General features: G+C 37.1%; 1 protein-coding gene across 8 annotated transcripts in view; it reads right to left on the bottom strand.

Moving 5' to 3' along the window:
- Positions 1–20,426, bottom strand: part of cacna1ea (calcium voltage-gated channel subunit alpha1 Ea) — a 344,022-nt gene that overhangs the window by 127,781 nt on the left and 195,815 nt on the right. The gene's annotated exons all lie outside the window — the stretch shown is intronic.

Genomic DNA, 20,426 nt, shown 5'->3' with positions numbered 1-20,426 from the left:
TGTAGGCCAGTCCATCAGAGACTGCAGGTGGAATCGGGTTTATGATGTCCATTTGCCTCAGCTGTTTACTTGAAAGCCTATCAGCCTATCATTGTCTGAAATCTGTGTACCGGGCTTGTCAAATGTTGCAGCTGTATCTCTATCTAGGCCCAAACGGAGGTAATTTAGATTTGGACATCATTGAAAACAAAAGAGACCACATTCATAAAGAAATCTCTTCCTCTTCAAATTCAGTGCAGAAAGTCAAAAACATATTTTCAGGAGATTTCTGTTAGGTTTGTCAACATCACTGTGTTTTTTACTTATTAAAAAAGGAAAAAACGAACTGATATAACTTGATTTTGGTGGCCCTTGGAAGTTATCAAACAACCCACAGACACTGCATTGGTTTTCTCGAGGAACACAAATCCAAAGTAACTGGTTAGTAGAAACATACAGTGCCACCTCTGCAGTGTATAAAACCTCTATTTGTAATGTGCTGTAAAAGAGTGTATGGAAAGAGTCAGAGCTTTACATCCATTTCAGGTCACTTTTTATTGAATAAGTATAAAATGCATTCATGTAACCGTAAACAATACTGGACATAAAGCAGAGAGGCCTAAGATCCTTTACCAATCCTTTGGTGTAACAGTTCATAGGATTAGTTCTGTCTATTTAGTGTGGCCAATTAGCGGACTCATCAGCAGTTAAAAGAAACATCACATTGAGTAGTTGTCTCGTTGTTGTGTAATGAAAAGAATGGAGCTGCGGGGCAGAATTATTTCCAGGAAGGAGTGAGTGAGTGAAGCCTGCTGGGAGAATAGCTGTCTCCACATGTCATCCACCTGTCCAACCCCCTCCCAGCAACTATCAATGAATACGTCAGTGAAGAAAGATTAGCAGTGGCGTTACAAAACAAGCTTCATCTTTATGTTGCATCCTGCTTTTTTACTTCCAGTATAACTTTCATAATTAGTCCTTTAAATGAACAACACACATAATTTGCCTGACAAAGTGAACAGTGTTTGACACTTGTACAAGAAATATAAATGGAGGGGTATAGGGCTTGAATTTCATTGACTCCCCAGCACACATTAAGAATTAAAATTTACTCTTTGTCAAAGAGGCCTACAGCAGAGTGTAGTTTTTCGCAGACAAAGTAAGAATTATTTTTATGACTTGTCAAAGACGGAGGAGATGAGATCACCTGGAAGGTTATGTGTAATATAAGGCACTGGGATGATGATGAAATTAAAGGAACAGGATTCATATATTTTTTTTAAATAATAGTTTTCCTTTTAAACCTATTTTTGCTTCAAGGCTTTTATTGCTTGTTTTTGGGCTGAATATCCATTGCTAATTGCAAATGTATTTTGTATTATTATGCCCCAAACAATCACCTCATAGACAACCAAGAACTAATCTATATTCACTGATAAAGAATTTGTACAAGGTGTGTTAAAATACCACCCTTTTTATTTTTGCATTACCATTGCCAGGTACCAGCTGTGCTATAAGAGGAATTCGTACCATATCTGGGCATGGTGACACTTCATCTCCATGGTAACATGGCGCTGAGGATGGAGGCTGCATAATTGAGGTGGGTATGACATTTGAACAACATAGACCCTGGAGAGCAGTCTAAAACAGCTTGAATTATTGACAGCCTAACATGTTGCATAGCACAGGAAGGAAATTACCCCACTGCCCCACTGTCCTGCTACTAAAGCAAATTGTTTCAAAGGGTCAGTTTAGAAGCCCAGCTCTCTAGGGTGTCAGGTTTGTAAATCCGCCACACTGTTTTCAAATCTGTGTGGCTCCAGCTTTATGAGTATGTAATAGAGAATTGCTATGAATGGTTGACACCAGGATCTCTTGCTTATTAAAAGACAAGCTATAAAAATTGGTTTAAATGAGAATATTATTTTTTTAATCAGTTTAAATAAAATATTTGAATTAAGTATTATTACACATACAGTATCCTAAATGCCAAATACTGTAGGATTGAAAAGTATATAATTCCAAATTATAGTCTATGCTTTACTATCAATATCATATTTCCTAAATACTGTACATAGGCAAAAATGTGTGTCACTTAAATCTGCTATGGCACTGCTATTAGGGATGACATAACCTCCCAATCTATCCTTCAGGCTCTTACAGTCTATCCAGAATGACAGTTCATAGAAGGAATCAACTTCACTCTATTTCCCATTGTTGAGGAATTCACGTTATGTGTTAACCTATAGGGAGCAGGTCCTTTTATATTTTTTATGTCTAATTTATAATTCAGTTGCTCATTGTGATATTTAAATGTAATTGTACTATAATAGCATCACCAGTCAGTCTTAAAACCAAAAGAAAACATCATCCCATACTGGGGATTATTACTCTTTAACACTTAACAAGCATTTTTCTATTAGGGAAAATAACAGTTATGGACCTGGAAGATTCTGCATGGAAACATAGTGACAGAAATAATTGCCTCTGTCTTCTTGCTTGTGAAACAGTGATTACTATACAGTATGTGCTTTTCTACATCACCCATGCAATCGGCAAGAAAAAAAGAAATGGCTTTTCTTTTTAATTATATTTGCAAGTGTAAATGTAAACAGAATATTGCTACACTTTCATGTTTTTTCATCTAATCGATCTAACAGTCACAAAGATGATACAGTGTGTGTTACACGGTCTCACGATGCTTCAAGACAGTCTTTCGACTTGTGATTTTTGTACTGTTGAAATGTATGTGGTAAGAATATTAGGAAAGTAGACGGCCTATTTGTTATAAACATTTCCTCCAATTTTCAGAACCACATGATGCACCATTCTATGAACAAAAGTGGTTCAATATTTTCTGAGCCTACAGGTAAGAGGTATTTTAATATTGGAGAAACAAAAAACATACTAAATGTGTTCTCCAGCACCAGAAATCTGATCGTAGCACAGTACCAGATTGTATTTATCTCTAGAATTTGTTACAACTCACCTCAAAAGGGCTAGATTTTGATTTTTGACCCAATGTAACCCAATAGAAAGTCAGTGAGGTTTTCAATTTCTCTTTTTTTCCCACTCTACAGAAATCCAGCTGAAAGTCTAATTATACACAAAACAACACGCAGTGTTGTGACTTGGTTATATAAGCATACAGTCCTCAGAGTGGAGGAGAGAGTGATGGTCTCTCTTTTATTTCCCTTAGATCAGACTCAGAGCTTTTTATCCACCTTCCATATGCTCTGTGGCTCATTGAAGTCACCCAGTAGATTCCAGTTATTAATTTTCAGTTCTTTTCAACACCTGTAGGGTTTTAGGGTTTCTGAAATGTACAGATTTTAGGTTTTAGGTGATAATTACCAAAATATCCAAAGAATTATGCAAACCACTTCATATATACAGTATATTTCTCATGTAAAGGAATACACTTTCTTTATTTAAATGAGCTCATATTTACCTTACCAGCCTTACTCCCCTCTGTGTGTCTGTGGGACTCCCAGTTGTTTCAAAAACTTATTTTACTGTATGAAGAGAGAGAATATTTTCCTTCCTAGATAATGGACTCCTGGGGCCTCCAAATTGATTATTCAAAAGCGCCATCTTAGCGCTGACATGCTCATGACAATGTGCTGTAAGCATGCTGCTTTTCTGATGGGAAATTTATAATTCTTCACTTTCCACCCCTGACTCACACTCCTCAGTATGTTTTTACCAACTAGCTGGAATAAGCTTACCAGGAAAGAGCCTATGTCATGTTCAGGATTTCAATTTTAGGCAAAACAACACTCAGACAGGTAACTTCAAATCAATTGGGCTTATCTAACACAGTAAAACAGTCAGCAATATGTTTCATTTAGTTGCTGACTTTGCAGCCCATAGTTTCTAAACACTATTGATCATTGAGGTAAAATGTATGCTACCCGTCAAAATCAAATTTAACACCTGGCTAATTATCAGACGCATAATGAAGCTATTAACATTGTATGCTTAAACTGTGGTTTGTTGCACTGCCTCTTAAGGGGGTAATCAGGATAAGTGGTGCTTTTTTGTCATAATAAAAAGTGCTGCAAAGAAATACGAGGCACTTACTGGTTGCTGTGCAAATAAATTTGAAATTAGAATGTTCCTGAAATAAAGAACAAATTAGAATTTAGCTTCTGCCAAACAGTTATCATGGTTTCGACTTAAGGGTGAACAGAGAATAGAAGGTGCATTGAGGACAGTCTGGCCATTCTTTTCTTTTTCCAACACAATTTTCATGGAAAGTAAAACTGAGTTATTGACTATTGAATGGAGGCCTGACAGATCTCACACTGATATCACTGCATGCTCATAGGTACCCAGCTATGCATAGCTCTTTGTTGTTATGTACAGTACAAAGAAGAAAGCATTGCATACTTCAAACATAGTGATGCTTTGACAGTTGTTAGCCACAGTCTCAGTCAGCTAATGCCAGGGCTCTTCTTGGGTTCCAACTGGAGGCCTTAAACAATTAAGGCTCTTGAATGTCTCTCATAAGATATAGTAAAAAGTGGAGATGTTGTATAACGTGAGTTTTGTAGTTGTGTGAGAGATCAAAACTGCCTTTTTTGATTCTGAGAATAGTTTTGGTTATCGTCTTGTTTCCTTCAAGCTACAGTCGCTTAGCTCCTTGAGAAGGTGATAAATCAAGAGCAGAGATACAAAAAAGCAAACCAAAATGACCTCATGTTGCTTGATGAAATCATAAGAACATAAGAAACATTACAAAAAAGAGAAGGTCATTCTGACCATCTGTTTCATTTGGTAATTAGTACCTAATTGATCTAAGGATGTCAACCAGCTATTTCTTGAAAAAGTCCAGACTTGAAAACACTTCCACATAGTGACCTCTAGTTCATGTTTCACTGTTGGTAATGATTGACTACCAATGCCTTTGAGCATTTTGAAAACGTGGATCAAATCCTTCGTAGTCTTCTCTCTTGAGCCCTAAAAAGGTTCAGCTCTTTTAACCCTGTTGGTGTAGGACATTCCCTTAGGTCCAAGAATGTGTCTGGTTGTCCTTCTGTGGAGTCATTCTAAATTGTAATGTTTTGGCCACAGTTATAAACAGTATAAATTAAGTATTCTTGCTAGACTACTGCAAAATGTTAACTTCCCTTGATTTTATACTTTTAAATAGATTACTTTTGTTTGACTTGTCTAGATATGTAAACATAAAAACTGTACCCCTTTCTAAATGACTTATTGACTACTAATTGCCTAATTTACTAACTATACAATAATCTAGATAACCGAGAGGAATAATTGACATAGATTAGTGGTCCTGTTGAAGATCTTCATGGCAGTGCACTGATTAGATCACTTCAGTGTGAGCCTCACTCCTTATCTGTACTCATTGGTTTTTACCAATCTAATTATCATTCCAACACATGCATTTCCCCAAATACTTACTGCTTCTAATTTGAGAAGTAAACTTTTTGAGAAACTTTATCAAAAGATATCTGAAATGTTTTACTGTATTGTAGTGCATGTGCTATGTGAGTCCATTACTCTTATTAATAGCATAATACGTACCTTTTCTCAATTTCATAAGGCCTGTTTTCCACATGGGTGATCTTCTAATTTAATTCTAATAAATGCTTCCAGAACCTTACAAGCCGTTATGAGTCAGACAGATTGGTTTATCATTATTGGGTTCAATTGTCTCACCCTTCTTATGGATGGGCACTACATTAACAGTTTTACAGCCCATGGATACTGCCTCTGTCTTGAGTTTTGGAAGAGTTGCATCAATGGCTTCTGAATAACATCCAGTTTCCTTAATTACAATTGGTAGGAAGCCATCAGGTTTTCATTACCTTGACTGATTCTAGTATCCACCTGCCTTTCATCTATGCTGATGCATTTGTTTTTAGAGAACCTTGTCTTTCTGCTACCTGAGGCATGTTATGACTTCTTCTTTAATGAACACCTGAGAGAAAACCTCCCTTGGCACATTTTTGTCCTAAACACACATGACTCTTTTATGGTTCTTTTGCTGATTTAATACGGGAATAACTTTGTAGTTTCCACTGTTATATTTCTTTCTCTGCCTTCCTCATACCCCTTTTACCTGTGCTTGCGGTTAAACCATCAAACCATCTTCAACACTACATAAGATAAAATGTACTAAAATGTTGAAGAAGCAGCATTGGTGATTAAATAATTTTATTTTTACATAGAATATTCCTACATGTGATTTTTTTTCCAAATACCATCAAAAAGAATTGCTGTCTATATTATGGACTAGAAAAAGTATAAAAAAACATCACAATTATTTTGTGAGGTTTTGTGCTTACAGCACTGAAAAACTGGATCTACACTGTCTTGTCTAAAAGGGACTATGTTTGACATGGATCACTATGTATGCCCAAAGCACAAAGCAGCCGGTACCCTTCCATGTGGATAACATTCAGTTCAACCAAATAAGAAAGGCAGAAACCATAATTTGTTACTGACTCCAGAATGGCAATTGTTTTCTCAAGCTATGCGGAAACATCTATTATTAAAGGCTCACAGCTTGTTTCCCACAAGTGGTGTAAGGCTGCAAGTTTGGCTTTTTATTTCAAAATGCATTTCAATTTTCTTTTACATACTGCAACATCCATTCTTCTATGTCCCACGGCTATTTAGGTTTTACTCTTCAGGAGGTTGACATCATTCTTTAATCAGAGCTGTTTATAGAAAATAACTGAAAACGATCATAGAGCAAAATTGTTTTTTTTTGTATTCATGGAGTAAAAAACAGGTATTCTGTTCAATTATTTTATTGCGTCCTACTAGGCTGAATGAGGAAACTCTTAAAAGTTGGAAATGGGCTCAATAAACAGAATGTTATTTGGTTTAAGGTCATGCCAATCAAAAATAAAACAAAGGCACAGCTTCTTCTAAGGCTTTTAAAAATCTGTATAGAGTCTGTAAATACAGTATACTTCCATTCCAGCCATTGTAAGGCATCAGCACTCAAACTGTTTAGAGCAAACTCTTTGAATTGATTTTAACTCTGCTTTTAACACCATGCAAATTCATATACCTTTATATGCCAGCAGTCATATCACTCTGCAACTCACAAATGGCAACCCACTAAAGCTAAGTACTGTAGGTATGAGGCTAGTGAGTACCTGGATGGGAGACCTCCTGGGAAAAACTAAGGTTGCTGCCGGAAGAAGTGTTAGTGGGGCCAGCAGGGGGTGCTCACCCCGCGGTCCATGCTGGTCCTAATGCTCCAGTATAGTGACGGGGACACTATACTGTAAACAGATGCCATCCTTCGGATGAGATGTGAACCCGAGGCCCTGACTCTCTGTGATCATTAAAAATCCCAGGTTGTTTCTCAAAAAGAGTAGGGGTGTTACCCTGGTGTTCTGGCCAAAATTTCCCATTGGCCAGTATCAATCATGGCCTCCTAATAATCCCCATCTATGAATTGGCTTCATTACTCTGCTCCTCTCCCCACTGATAGCTGATTTGTGGTGAGCGTTCTGGTGCACTATGGCTGCTGTCCGCATCATCCAGGTGGGGCTGCACATTGGTGGTGGTGGAGGGTAGTACCCATTACCTGTAAAGCGCTTTGAGTGGAGTGTCCAGAAAAGCGCTATATGAGAGTAACCAATTATTATTATTATTATTATTATTATTATTATTATTATTATTATTATTATTATTATTATATTCTTTTACAAAGTCTTTTTAACTTGAATGTGAATGGGAATGTTATATGGTGGATCAAAGACTTCCTTACAGATAGACCTCAGAGAGTCCACACGATCGGTGTATTTTCAAATGAACTGGTTTTAAATACAGGTACTCCCGAGGGTTGTGTATTGTCACCTCTTCTGTTCTCAACATAAACTAATTACATGCAGATTCAGAGTAGCACAGCCAGTCTAATTACATATACTGTACAGATGATATGGTTATTGTGGAACTCTGTTTAAAGGACCAACCTCTAGATGACACTTGCTTTGAACACATCAGTATCTTTGAAATCTGGTGCTAATACAGTGTATTGGAAATAAATGTGACCAAGACTATAGAGGTTCTTTTCAATGCTAAAATCAATGGTGGGCAACCTTTGCAACCAATAGTAGTTAATGGTCAGTTTGAAGAAGTTGTGGAGAATTTTAAATATTTGGGAACATATATTGATCAAATGCTGAGTTACATTGAGAATAAAGACAATATTCATAAGAAAGCAAATCAGAGGCTGTTTTTAATTTGAAGACTACAGAACTTTAATGTTAGTCAAAATGTCCTAGAGATGGCATATAAAAGCCTTGTTGAGATCATCCTCCCATTTAACATGACAGTTTGGTAGGGAAACCAGGGGTTAAAAAGCAAAACCAGACTGTCCAGGACCGTGAAAATGGGTGGAATAATAATTTATGAATGTATTTTATTATTAAAAATCATAATACATTTCTTATATCATACAGTTATACTTAATACATTTCTCAGGCCAGCAGCCATGTCACCCTGCAACTTACAATTGGCAGCCCACTGAAGCTAAGCAGGTGTGAGCCTGGTCAGTACCTGGATGGTGACCTCCTGGGAAAAACTAAAGTTGCTGCTGGAAGAGGTGTTAGTGAGGCCAGCAGGACTCACCCTGCGGTCCATGTGGGTCCTAATGCCCCAGTATAGTGACGGGGACACTATACTGTAAACAAGCGCCGTCTTTCGGATGAGACGTAAAACTGCGGTCCTAACTCTCTGTGGTCATTAAAAATCCCAGGGTGTTTCTCGAAAAGAGTAGGGGTGTAACCCCGGCGTCCTGGCCACATTTCCTATGCCTCCTAATAGTAATCCCCCTCTATGAATTGGCTACATTACTATGTTCTCCTCCCCCCCCTCCAACGACAGGCGGAGCGACGCGCCAGTTGGAGTCTTCTCGGTCCCATTTAATGGCAACGTCAGCTCAAAGATTTGGTTCAAACCACCAAATGGAGACGGGCATGCCGACAAGCGGACCCTGCTGATGCGGGATTAATGCTAGGATGAGAGAGAGATACGTGATACATTTCTCAAAATGGCAAGAAACATCACAGCTGATAAGAAGTCCTGTTTCCCTTGTACAATAAAACTGCTCAATGAATGTAGGCAAATCTACCCCCCCCCCCCCCACCTATTTATTTATTCATTTATTTATGAATTATGTACCGTTGGTTATGATTTCATGTGACTTTTATGTTTTTTTGTGTTTTGTACTTTTATGGGAGAATCCAAAGACAAATTTCCACAGCAGTGGACAATAAAATATCTTTTCATCACAATGCAAGGTTTTGAAGGACAGTGGGTGGTTTAACTGATTTCATCACAATGCAAGGTTTTGAAGGACAGTGGGTGGTTTAACTGATTTGCGCAGTTCTGGCTCAATGTGGAAATTACTGAGTATTTCTTAGCAATGAAGTTAGCATATTTTATTCTGTAGCAACCCAATGTGAAATAGTCAATTTCTTGTTTATTTCTCAGCTCACGACATTGTCCTCTGTACCCACATGGGGAGAATGAGAAAGGGCAGATAGAGTCCTTTGCCCTGCCCACTCATCGATTCAGTCATCGTTTTGACATGCTGCAAGCTAACATTTTTCTTTTCTTTCAGGAGTATTCTAGTATTAAGAGTCTGTGGGCCATCATCAGAAATTTAGTGCTTAAGTGCTTTCAAGCGCTTTCAGAAAGTATTCACCACCTTTTCAAATTATGATGTTGCAGACTCAGATAGAAATAGATGTACAGTACATGCATTTTGTGTCAAACAATCTACACAAAATACTCCATAAAATCAAAGTGGAATGAATGTTCTTTTACATGTAATTTAAATGAGAAGAATGAAATGTCTTGATCTTGAAGTACTGTATTTGTCCCCTTTGCAATGGCATATAATATATACAGTATATTGGTATAATAATGATATAAACTTGCCCCTTTCATTACTGAGACTTTGAAATAGCTGTTTTTAATACAACACTGAATTAAAAATATTTTTAAAAAAGTACAAAGAGCTTTTGTGCGGCTGCTTAATGAAGTAAATGATATTGGAATTCACTACAGCTGTAAAATATGTTATTGTGTTAACATTTCGTTAACTGTTTTTTAAAACAAAAATTAAAAAAAAATATTTCATGAGATATGTAATTGCCACATTAGTACTTATTCACAACTTTTAGCAGAAGCTTAAGTGCATTAATGGTTGGTATGTTAACACAAATGCAACATAACATTGAGCAGTAGTGAGGGGTCGTTTCCCCCAAGAAACTGTATGGTGGAGTTGGCCAAGAGTATCAGAAACATTTCCATAGTACACTAGTATTGAAAGCAGTAAGCAACCAAGACCAAACCTAAGAAACAACCAGTAATACTTACTAGGAAGATACTAACTTGTTTCTTGGCTCCAGACATTGCCCATACCACTCCATTTTCTATGTGCTTTGTATCAATTTCAATTTGTGAAACTTGCCCTTAATCTTATTATTATTTTTACATTTTGCTCAGTGTTTTTCATGGCAGCTGAATAGGGCTGAATTTCCATTCCCACCTGAAACTTTTTCTTACTTCAGTCATAGCACAGTAGAATTTCTCTCCAGCCTTGAAATCAGGCATGCAGTTCACCCCGGTTGATTTAGAACTTGGTGCACAACTTAATTCTTTAAACAGAGGAACCTACTGTATTATGCCCTTGTGTCAAAGCAATGGTAAAAATGGCATGTGACAATTTTTGCACCGACCTCAGATTGTACATAAACAGGCAGTAGAAAAAGACACAAAAGGAAAATGAGATTGACTTTTTCACTCTGTGAGCCTGTAGTCTGTTAACAGCACAGCAACAAGACCTCTACATGAGACCTGATGCTGATACTGTATTTCTGTCTAATGTCATTACTTACAAAATCCATTTTTTCTGAAAAGGCCATTCTCCAAAAACTCCAGCAGCCATTTAACACAGAGCAGTAATGTCAAAAATGTTAACTGATGGGCTGGGCAGAATTCTCCTACACAAAGTGCTCTTTAATTTTCTGAAACCACCATGCCATTAATTACAAACTGAAAGATCCTTTTTAGATGCCAAGGTAAATATAACTTAAATAAAAAAGTCAAACATATTCATTTTCTAGCACAGGATATTACATTTTCTGTCAGCTCTGAAAAAGGACTAGGTACAATTTGTATCGAACCTGTGCTAATTCCTCATTTTTCAGAAATCCCTCCATTCAGGCATCTTAGCTGAAATGCAAACAACTGGATTTAAGTGAAAGGAAAAACAAACTCTTGTTGTGGGTCTCTTTGATACTGTACATTGTTATTCCCAAATGTCTCTTCATCAGAATTTGATCAAGTAATAATGGTTAGAAATGAGAGAACGTATATCATTAACAGGCTGATAGAGTATGTACTGTATAAAAATGCTGAAGTTGCTGAAAATAATGTTCTTTAAATAGAGTATTTTCAAAACCAAGGAATGTGGTCAAAAAATGTCTAACAAGCAAACAGATCAATAAGCAACAATTAGCAATGGTGATTAAGTGGCCAGCTGGAATGAAAAATAGTAGACAGTGATCCTGCAAGACCTCGATTGAAAACTACTACTTTAGAATAACAGGACAATATGGAATAGGACAAGCCCTTTCTCAAGGAAACTCTAAGCTTGCACAGTTTGCAAAATTATGTAAGAATTGCAAAACCTCAGGTGTTCTTTATAATCTCCCACGGACAGAAGGACAGGAAAAAGAAACACTTCAAAAGAAGAGATCAAAGGTAATATATAAATGGAACTTTATCATCCTGACAGTGTTACAATGTTATGGTGTTAAAATGATAGTTTATTCAATATAGCTCTATTTTACAGCACACAAAATGTGTGAGTCAGCAAGGTCAGAGGAATGTTCACAGGAAGCCATCACCTCAGTTCAACACTAAAGATACATCAGAAAGAAGCTACTGTGTAGAATTCAGAAAACCCATTTTCTAATATACTCAGAGGCCTGTATCAATCAATAGGGAAAGATTTCACTAGACATATGGCAAGAAACCAAAAAGCAAGAGCTACAAAAAGATATGGTGATAGAAGGATAAATAATCTGAGAATGTGTTAACGCTTACAGTATATAGTGTTTCATACAGTGCATCATGATACATGCATTTGAATTGAATAAAAATACTGGAGCTAAGGTGCATGTTGCAGATTATGTACAGTACATGACAGATTAAAAGAATATTAAGTGGTTATACTGTATGCAGTATAAGAATATGCAAGTTTGTTGAAACTCAATTTCAAGCACACAGAATTGATCCCAACCCTCCAAAAGCACACATGTCTTATTCTATTTTATTCTAAAGGCAAATCAATATACAGTATAACATTATATTGCTTACACTGTACTGTATGTGTGTAACTGAATCACCAGTGCCAAAACATGTACAGTGCCTTGCGAAAGTATTCGGCCCCCTTGAACTTTTCAACCTTTTGCCACATTTCAGGCTTCAAACATAAAGATATAAATTTTTTATTTTATGTGAAGAATCACCAACAAGTGGGACACAATTGTGAAGTGGAACGAAATCTATTGGATTTTTGAAACTTTTTTAACTAATAAAAAAATGAAAAGTGGGGCGTGCAAAATTATTCGGCCCCTTTACTTTCAGTGCAGCAAACTCACTCCAGAAGTTCAGCGAGGATCTCTGAATGATCCAATGTTGTCCTAAATGACTGATGGTGATAAATAGAATCCACCTGTGTGTAATCAAGTCTCTGTATAAATGCACCTGCTCTGTGATAGTCTCAAGGTTCTGTTGAAAGCGCAGAGAGCATCATGAAGACCAAGGAACACACCAGGCAGGTCCGTAATACTGTTGTGGAGAAGTTTAAAGCCGGATTTGGATACAAAAAGATTTCCCAAGCTTCAAACATCCCAAGGATCACTGTGCAAGCGATCATCTTGAAATGGAAGGAGTATCAGACCACTGCAAATCTACCAAGACCTGGCCGTCCCTCTAAACTTTCAGCTCAGACAAGGAGAAGACTGATCAGAGATGCAGCCAAGAGGCCCATGATCACTCTGGATGAACTGCAGAGAACTACAGCTGAGGTGGGAGAGTCTGTCCATAGGACAACAATCAGTCTTACACTGCACAAATCTGGCCTTTATGGAAGAGTGGCAAGAAGAAAGCCATTTCTCAAAGATATCCATAAAAAGTCTCGTCTAAAGTTTGCCACAAGCCACCTGGGAGACACCCCAAACATGTGGAAGAAGGTGCTCTGGTCAGATGAAACCAAAATCGAACTTTTTGGCCACAATGCAAAACGATATGTTTGGCGTAAAAGCAACACAGCTCATCACCCTCAACACACCATCCCCACTGTCAAACATGGTGGTGGCAGCATCATGGTTTGGGCCTGCTTTTCTTCAGCAGGGACAGGGAAGATGGTTAAAATTGAGGGGAAGATGGATGCAGCCAAATACAGGACCATTCTGGATGAAAACCTGTTGGAGTCTGCAAAAGACCTGAAACTGGGACGGAGATTTATCTTCCAACAAGACAATGATCCCAAACATACAGCAAAATCTACAAAGGAATGGTTCACAAATAAACGTATCCAGGTGTTTGAATGGCCAAGTCAAAGTCCAGACCTGAATCCAATCGAGAATCTGTGGAAAGAGCTGAAAACTGCTGTTCACAAACGCTCTCCATCCAACCTCACTGAGCTCGAGCTGTTTTGTAAGGAAGAATGGGCAAGAATTTCAGTCTCTCAATGTGCAAAACTGATAGAGACATACCCCAAGCGACTTGCAGCTGTAATCGCAGCATAAGGTGGCTCTACAAAGTATTAACGCAAGGGGGCCGAATAATTTTGCACTCCCCACTTTTCATTTTTTTATTAGTTAAAAAAGTTTCAAAAATCCAATAGATTTCGTTCCACTTCACAATTGTGTCCCACTTGTTGGTGATTCTTCACATAAAATAAAAAAATTATATCTTTATGTTTGAAGCCTGAAATGTGGCAAAAGGTTGAAAAGTTCAAGGGGGCCGAATACTTTCGCAAGGCACTGTAAACGCAGTAAGAATGACTTGCAGAAAAATCAATGGTTTAATTCAGTTTTCAGAATAGTTTTTCAACTTTCAGCATTCAGTGAGTTGTAACCAGCCGCAGCATAACATACAGAATGTGTGTTTTATAATTTTTGTATGCAAATAATTGTATAATGCCAACGTATATATTCCATTTCCATATATGAACATAAGCTTTTGTATGCTTAATAAGAAAATGAATATACTGTAACCACCATGAAATGCAAGCACCTCCACAAACAACTGGACTTTACAGTCCTATTATCAAGCAGTGTCCATGTCATAAAACAATTCAATTAAACAGCTTCATTGGCCTGCTTGTGATAAAATGTAGTACTGTACATACTGTAATATTAACCCTCTCTTTAGACTGCCTAACAGGAGCCCACAGAAAAAAGATTAAAACACATCTGGAGTAGAACAGGTTTTTATCATAAATATTCAAGGTCAAAAGGGTTTGGGTGTAATTTACAGTATGTGTAAAATGACACACTAAAACTGGGAAGTAACAAGTACACAATGTGACAATCTTCTTTTAATACGAGTTCTTAAATGATATTAATTATATTAAATTAATTTTCAGCGTAAGAACATAAATATAGAATTTAATTTAAATTAAATATAATTTGAATAATTCTTGTCATGGTCACGGTCTCTCTGAATTTGGAGTATCCAAAGTCCAGTTCCTTAAGTGCCAAATTGCACTTCAGTTCAAATAATTAATGGCTTCATCAGAATTTCCATTCGAGAGAGGGCAAGACAATACACCCATGTTCAGTAAGTAAGAAACCAAAATTAGAAAACTGAAAACTGAAATCCACAGTCAATCTGGAAGGTGGATGTTCTGTTATTATTCCAGGTTCAATTCATTAACAATCCATGAGATTGGAAAGGGTATAACAACTTTACTGGAAAAGACTAGCACACACCTGGGCACATGCACCAACTTATATCCTTACATATGTATACATTCATTACACAGGACATTTTCAGGAAACAGAATGGCATAACAGAGGTGAAAAGAAAACCACCAGAAATTTGGCATATGCTATCACAAGTGATGCAAGCTGGGGATTTGACAAGAAGCGGTTGGATTAGAAGAGAGGCCAATTTCAACTTCAACTTCTACTTCAGATCAGAAGACACTGAAATGACACTGGCTAGCCAAACAGCAAAAGGAAAACACAAACAGAGGACAACAAGGCGAACAAACATCTGCAACAGATGGAGTCAGATCCAGTTCCAGGTAAGGAACAAAGTATGAAATGATCAATGTAGAATATCAGCTTGGATTATATTGATTCATGTATTTCACGTTTTGCAAGCTGTTGTAAAGTCAAAGGTTTTCCGAAGTTTTGACTAAAGCTAATACAGTTATGTATGCAGTAGAGGACCATAACTAAGACCTTCTTGTTTTTGTAAATACTGTAGTTGTTTGGGAAACATGTCGACCTATGAAAATGAATATTCTTTTGTGTTTTGTTGTGGGTTTAAATCCCCTACAGACCTGTCGTAGTACCCTGAGGTGTTTTGCCCCAGCTGCTTCAGTCCACCCAGCAGGGGTAACCCTTTGATGGACTGGCATCCCTTCCAGGGTGGAGTCGAATTTACTTAATGCCACAAAAGCCAGGAAAAGCCCTGGCCCAATGATTCAAAATGGCTCCGTTGAAAATACCTAAAATTGTGCGACTCAATGTATTTTTTTCAAGCACTGGATTCTGGGGTTTTGTGCTGCTCTCTTATACAGTATGCATTTTTGGGTAGTGATACATTTTGCATGTGGGTTCATGTGGGACTTGGCAGGCCCCTACTACCACAGTTACCTTGAATCAGTCTTCTTCTGTATTCCAAAAAGAGAGCCTCCTTAAACAAAAGAGCAAAGACTTTCTGTCCTCATAGTCAAGATGTTGTGATATGCATTTACACAGCAAACCTTTTCAACGTGTACTGTATTTTTAAGGCAAGCAGACTGAATTTGTTGCCACTTATTTCAGTCAAAGACATTTCCACATTATCACATCATGAAATCTGTTAATTGAGTAATACCTCACAATGGATTTGCTCTTTGGGGATAGTTTCCAATTAATTTCTTGTCAAAAGAAAATGTGTCAGTGCTGACCTACTGGCCTTGTTTCAGTGCACTTGATTTATGGGTTGGAATGCTATTTAGGGGTTATGCTGCTACAACTTTTGCTTTAACTGTCTTTACAGTCTGAAGGAAACAAGCTTGAGGTTTATAGCTCAACTGCATGGAATATATGTAGCAAGGACAGATTAATAAATTTAAAATCAGGAAATCAACAGAGATAGCATTTGACCAACAGAAACTAGCTGTGACTCACAACACATGGGAATTACGTTGAATAGGAGAACAACTTTTAAAGGTTCTGCACATTCTGGGGAAGATAATTACAACACAATATTATTTTGTTAAAAATGGCCTGCAATGAGTTCACCTAGCGGGGTGGGGCCTGTATGTTACAAGCACCATACCATATAATAGCACAGATATAGTTATAATAGCACAAATAGGGGTATACAATCTTCGGAATAAGAGGCCATTAATAATGACAATCACAATCTGTACATACTGGGAATCACTCAAGGTAACAGTTGGCTTATCACCTCACTAATAATGAATAAATACTGTACTCTCTTAACTTGCCGTTTCCTATGTGCTACCATGAAACACCATCTTGCGAAAAGTGTCCTGGGGCAGATAGACCTTCTTGAGAAAATACTCCTTATCACTGTTGGGAATCTACTCAATACCATGGACTGATCGAATTTAAGAACCATTACATAAATCTGAGGTGGAATTAAAGTCAAATTAGAGGGACCTGGTCCTGTAACACACACTGAATTAAACAGTGGTCTGCTCCAATTAGCTTTCCAAAGCAAGGAAATTGAGGCCAAGTTCCTTCCCTTTTAGATTATTGATCTCAGGAATCAAATAATACCAATAGTTTCCAGCTACCACCATGGGCTGCAATTCATCAAGAACAAATAAGCAAAGATAGCACTCTATTCAATATACACAAAATACACAAACACAATTTTACAAACTGACAGAATTGAAGCCTAGCTCAGGTAATGCCTTTTCATATAATAAATTGTGTTAGGTGCACAGCTAAACTTGAACATAACCAACCCAGAGTCTGGTGAACCTTCAAACCTTTGAAAAACAAAAGCACTTTTTTAATATTTTATGACAAAGCAATGAATTAATTATTACCCCTCTATGTTTCATAACATGGAATGTTCAGTTTTTAGCCTTCATTTTACTTTCATCACTAGACATGTGTCTAGTTACCAATATGAAATAATAATAAGAAAAAAGATAAGTTAATTCCATGTTGAAAATTAGAAAGAGGAAGCACAATGCTTTGGCTGTTGAACCATTTTCAGGTGACACACACATTTTCCGCATAACATTAACCTTTACTTGTTCCTTTGCAGCTAACACATGCTGACACAGTTTCATTGGCATTCTCAAAAGTCTGCTAGACTTTGAAGGACTAACATAACATGGATATTGATGCTTTAGGACAACAATTCCTAAAAAATGAAAATAAAAAAACATATGAAATGAAATAAAACAAACAGTATAGCAATATTCACCACCAAATTAACTTTTCTTAATGGATTCATCTTGTAATTTAATAACCGCAAAAATAAATAATGAACATGTCCTTTGTGCTGAATACTTGTACTTTCAGTATTCATATGATTCAAAGTACACAGAATATATTAAGAAATGACAGACCTTACATTATCAATCACATCAAAGAGGTGTAGCTTAATTACATGGGACAGAGGATCGTCACATGTCTTTAAGAAGTGGAATCGTTCAAGCTCAGGCAGTGTGGAACAGCAGCATTTGCTCTCTAAATCGTGTCAATTAAAGAACTGCAGTAAATGCATCTTACTCTTTTACTATTACTGCTTGTTTCTTACTAATTCAATGGTAGCCTCAATCACCACGTCTGTTGCTGTCTGGGGCTGGGCTTGAAAAAGCATGCAGACTTCCATCAAGAGTAAATTTGTGCCCTTCTTTGCTCTTCAGTCTAAAGGGGGAAGGGTGGCGGAGGTGTGAATAAAACAGAACAGATTATACTTGGGAGTTCAAAAGCTAATCAAGATCTTCCCCTCTGGGAAATAAGGCGGAACGACTGAACTGCAGCTGGAAAAAGCAGGAAGCGAACGTGTGTTTTAACAAGCATTTATTTCCCTCTTTATTGGACTGGGGGGGCTGAAACACTAAGCTATTTCCTACGTATTCTCTAATTGAAGAAGCAGACCAATCTGCCCTGCCAGGTGCCTGCATGCCTGTAAATGCATAGTAATTACATGATTTGCTTTAGGGTATTTTTGTCAGCTCTGGTAAAATGTATTGTTTTACTACTAGTTTTACAATGACTGGTGAAGAGTAATTAGTAAAAACAGAGACAAAACAACCATAAATGTCATGACTGTTAATATTTTCGCAAATTCTCAAAAGAAAAAAATGATAGTTCTGTGAATATTCAAATTCAGTTTTTCTTTTTTCTTCTATGCTTTCTTTTTAAATTTGGTTGTACTGAGTAGTCTCTTTTTCTTGCTTAAATCTTCTATGATAGAGTCTAATTCAGGATACTTACTCTCAGTCACAGCATTATGCATACTTGTACATCTTCTGCCACCAGGAAAACAGTACCTCTCTTAGACTTTGAATTGTGCCCTCATTTATTGATCATTCATTCAAACATCAACAAAGTTGCGGAGACCTTGAAAACTCCTGGTTACTTTCTGGTCTGGTTCCTGATATTAGTTACGGTATTACAGATAATGGAACCTGAGAAGTGCAGGTTGAATCTTCAATCTTTCCCTGCTGCATTGGGGAAAGATTATGAAAATTACTGCACTTAAAGGCAATATGAAGTTCAACACTGACAAACCAAGTGAAGAGGTTCCACTTTCTCTGAGTGCTTGGTAGACTCTTCCACACACCAGATGTACTCAGTTCCTGTTGTACAGAAACAAACACTGGTGCAAAGATGACAGTATAAATTGCCAGAAACAGATGATTCTCCTAGTCACATCAAGTCTATCACACTCCCGCCACATGCAAACAGCTTTTGTTTGCAGTGTTTCAAGCATTGCTCAAATTAAAATGTCTTTACACTAAATTGTGATCAAAAAGTTTTAAATATCACTGTGTATTTACTTGCAGGTTGTAAAGAAGACATAAAATAATGATGTGCCTAAGAGCATTGTTGCACGTGGGAAGTGAAAACTAATACAGTACTGTAGGTTGCATGGTCAGACAGTATAGCTTAATTTAAGGCAGAGTACCTTGAGAATTCACCACTAATTCACCATTAAGGTACTGTTAGAGATATCAATCTGACATCACAATAACTCACATACAGTACAGTATGAACTATGGTGGAGTCTAGAATATTGTGTAAATATATTGGGATATCGGAAAATCTTTCATACCCTGTTTTGATTTGAATACAAATATTATTTACTATAGGAAACAGATTAAGAATCGAATTCTAAAACATTGCTTAGTGTAATTAATGATAATTGTACATATGGATATTTTAGTAGAACTAAGCATGTTTTAGTTTTATGAATAAATTCTCAACATTTCTAGTGAAATTACAGTCCCAGTGCATTGTACAGTTTGTAACCATTCGTATCTTTTTTTATTACCATTTTAAAGCAGTTTCATTTGTGGTATGTTCAATTAATAAAAAAATACCTTTTGTCACATTTTCTGTTTTTTTCTGAATCAGTAGTTTGACACACCAAGGCAAATCAGAACTACAGAATAAACAATATTTTCTAGAATAATCTTTTATTCCTATAACCCAGATGTTATTATCCTGATATACAGTATCAATGCTAGGTAAATGGAGCTTCCCCTCTTAAATACATTTGTCTTTACAGCTTTGTCTGCACAAATGTCTAACACTGATGTCCAGTGAGCTGACCTCAGAATCACAGCGGGACACATTGCCAGAAGTGTTCCATGGAGTTTTGATCAGTTTCAAAGTGTGCTAGTATCAAAGAGAAAAGCTGATGGGACCACTGTTCTGTAACAGATCTTTTTGTACATGTAGGTGTTTTGATCTCTGTTGTCCCTAGCTGTTGCCCTGGAATCCATAGTGAAGGTGGACAATCCCTTATCTTTGCCCAGCTGACCTCAGTGAAAAATGATTTTAATCTGCTCCTTGCCAGGCATCACAATGGTATGGGGAGGTCATATGGGAGCTACTGTACTAATGTAGAACCACAAGCAATCATTTGGCAATCTACTGATGAACAGTGTTAACATTCTGACTTTGATTATTGTTTTGATTATATACCGTACTGTAGGTTCA

This window comes from Lepisosteus platostomus, chromosome 11 (assembly GCF_059453375.1).
Source record: "Lepisosteus platostomus isolate fLepPlt1 chromosome 11, fLepPlt1.hap1, whole genome shotgun sequence".
In the NCBI taxonomy this organism is placed as follows: domain Eukaryota; kingdom Metazoa; phylum Chordata; class Actinopteri; order Semionotiformes; family Lepisosteidae; genus Lepisosteus; species Lepisosteus platostomus.
The sequence above is the reverse complement of the archived record's forward strand: the minus strand, read 5'-3'. Positions and strand labels throughout refer to the sequence as shown.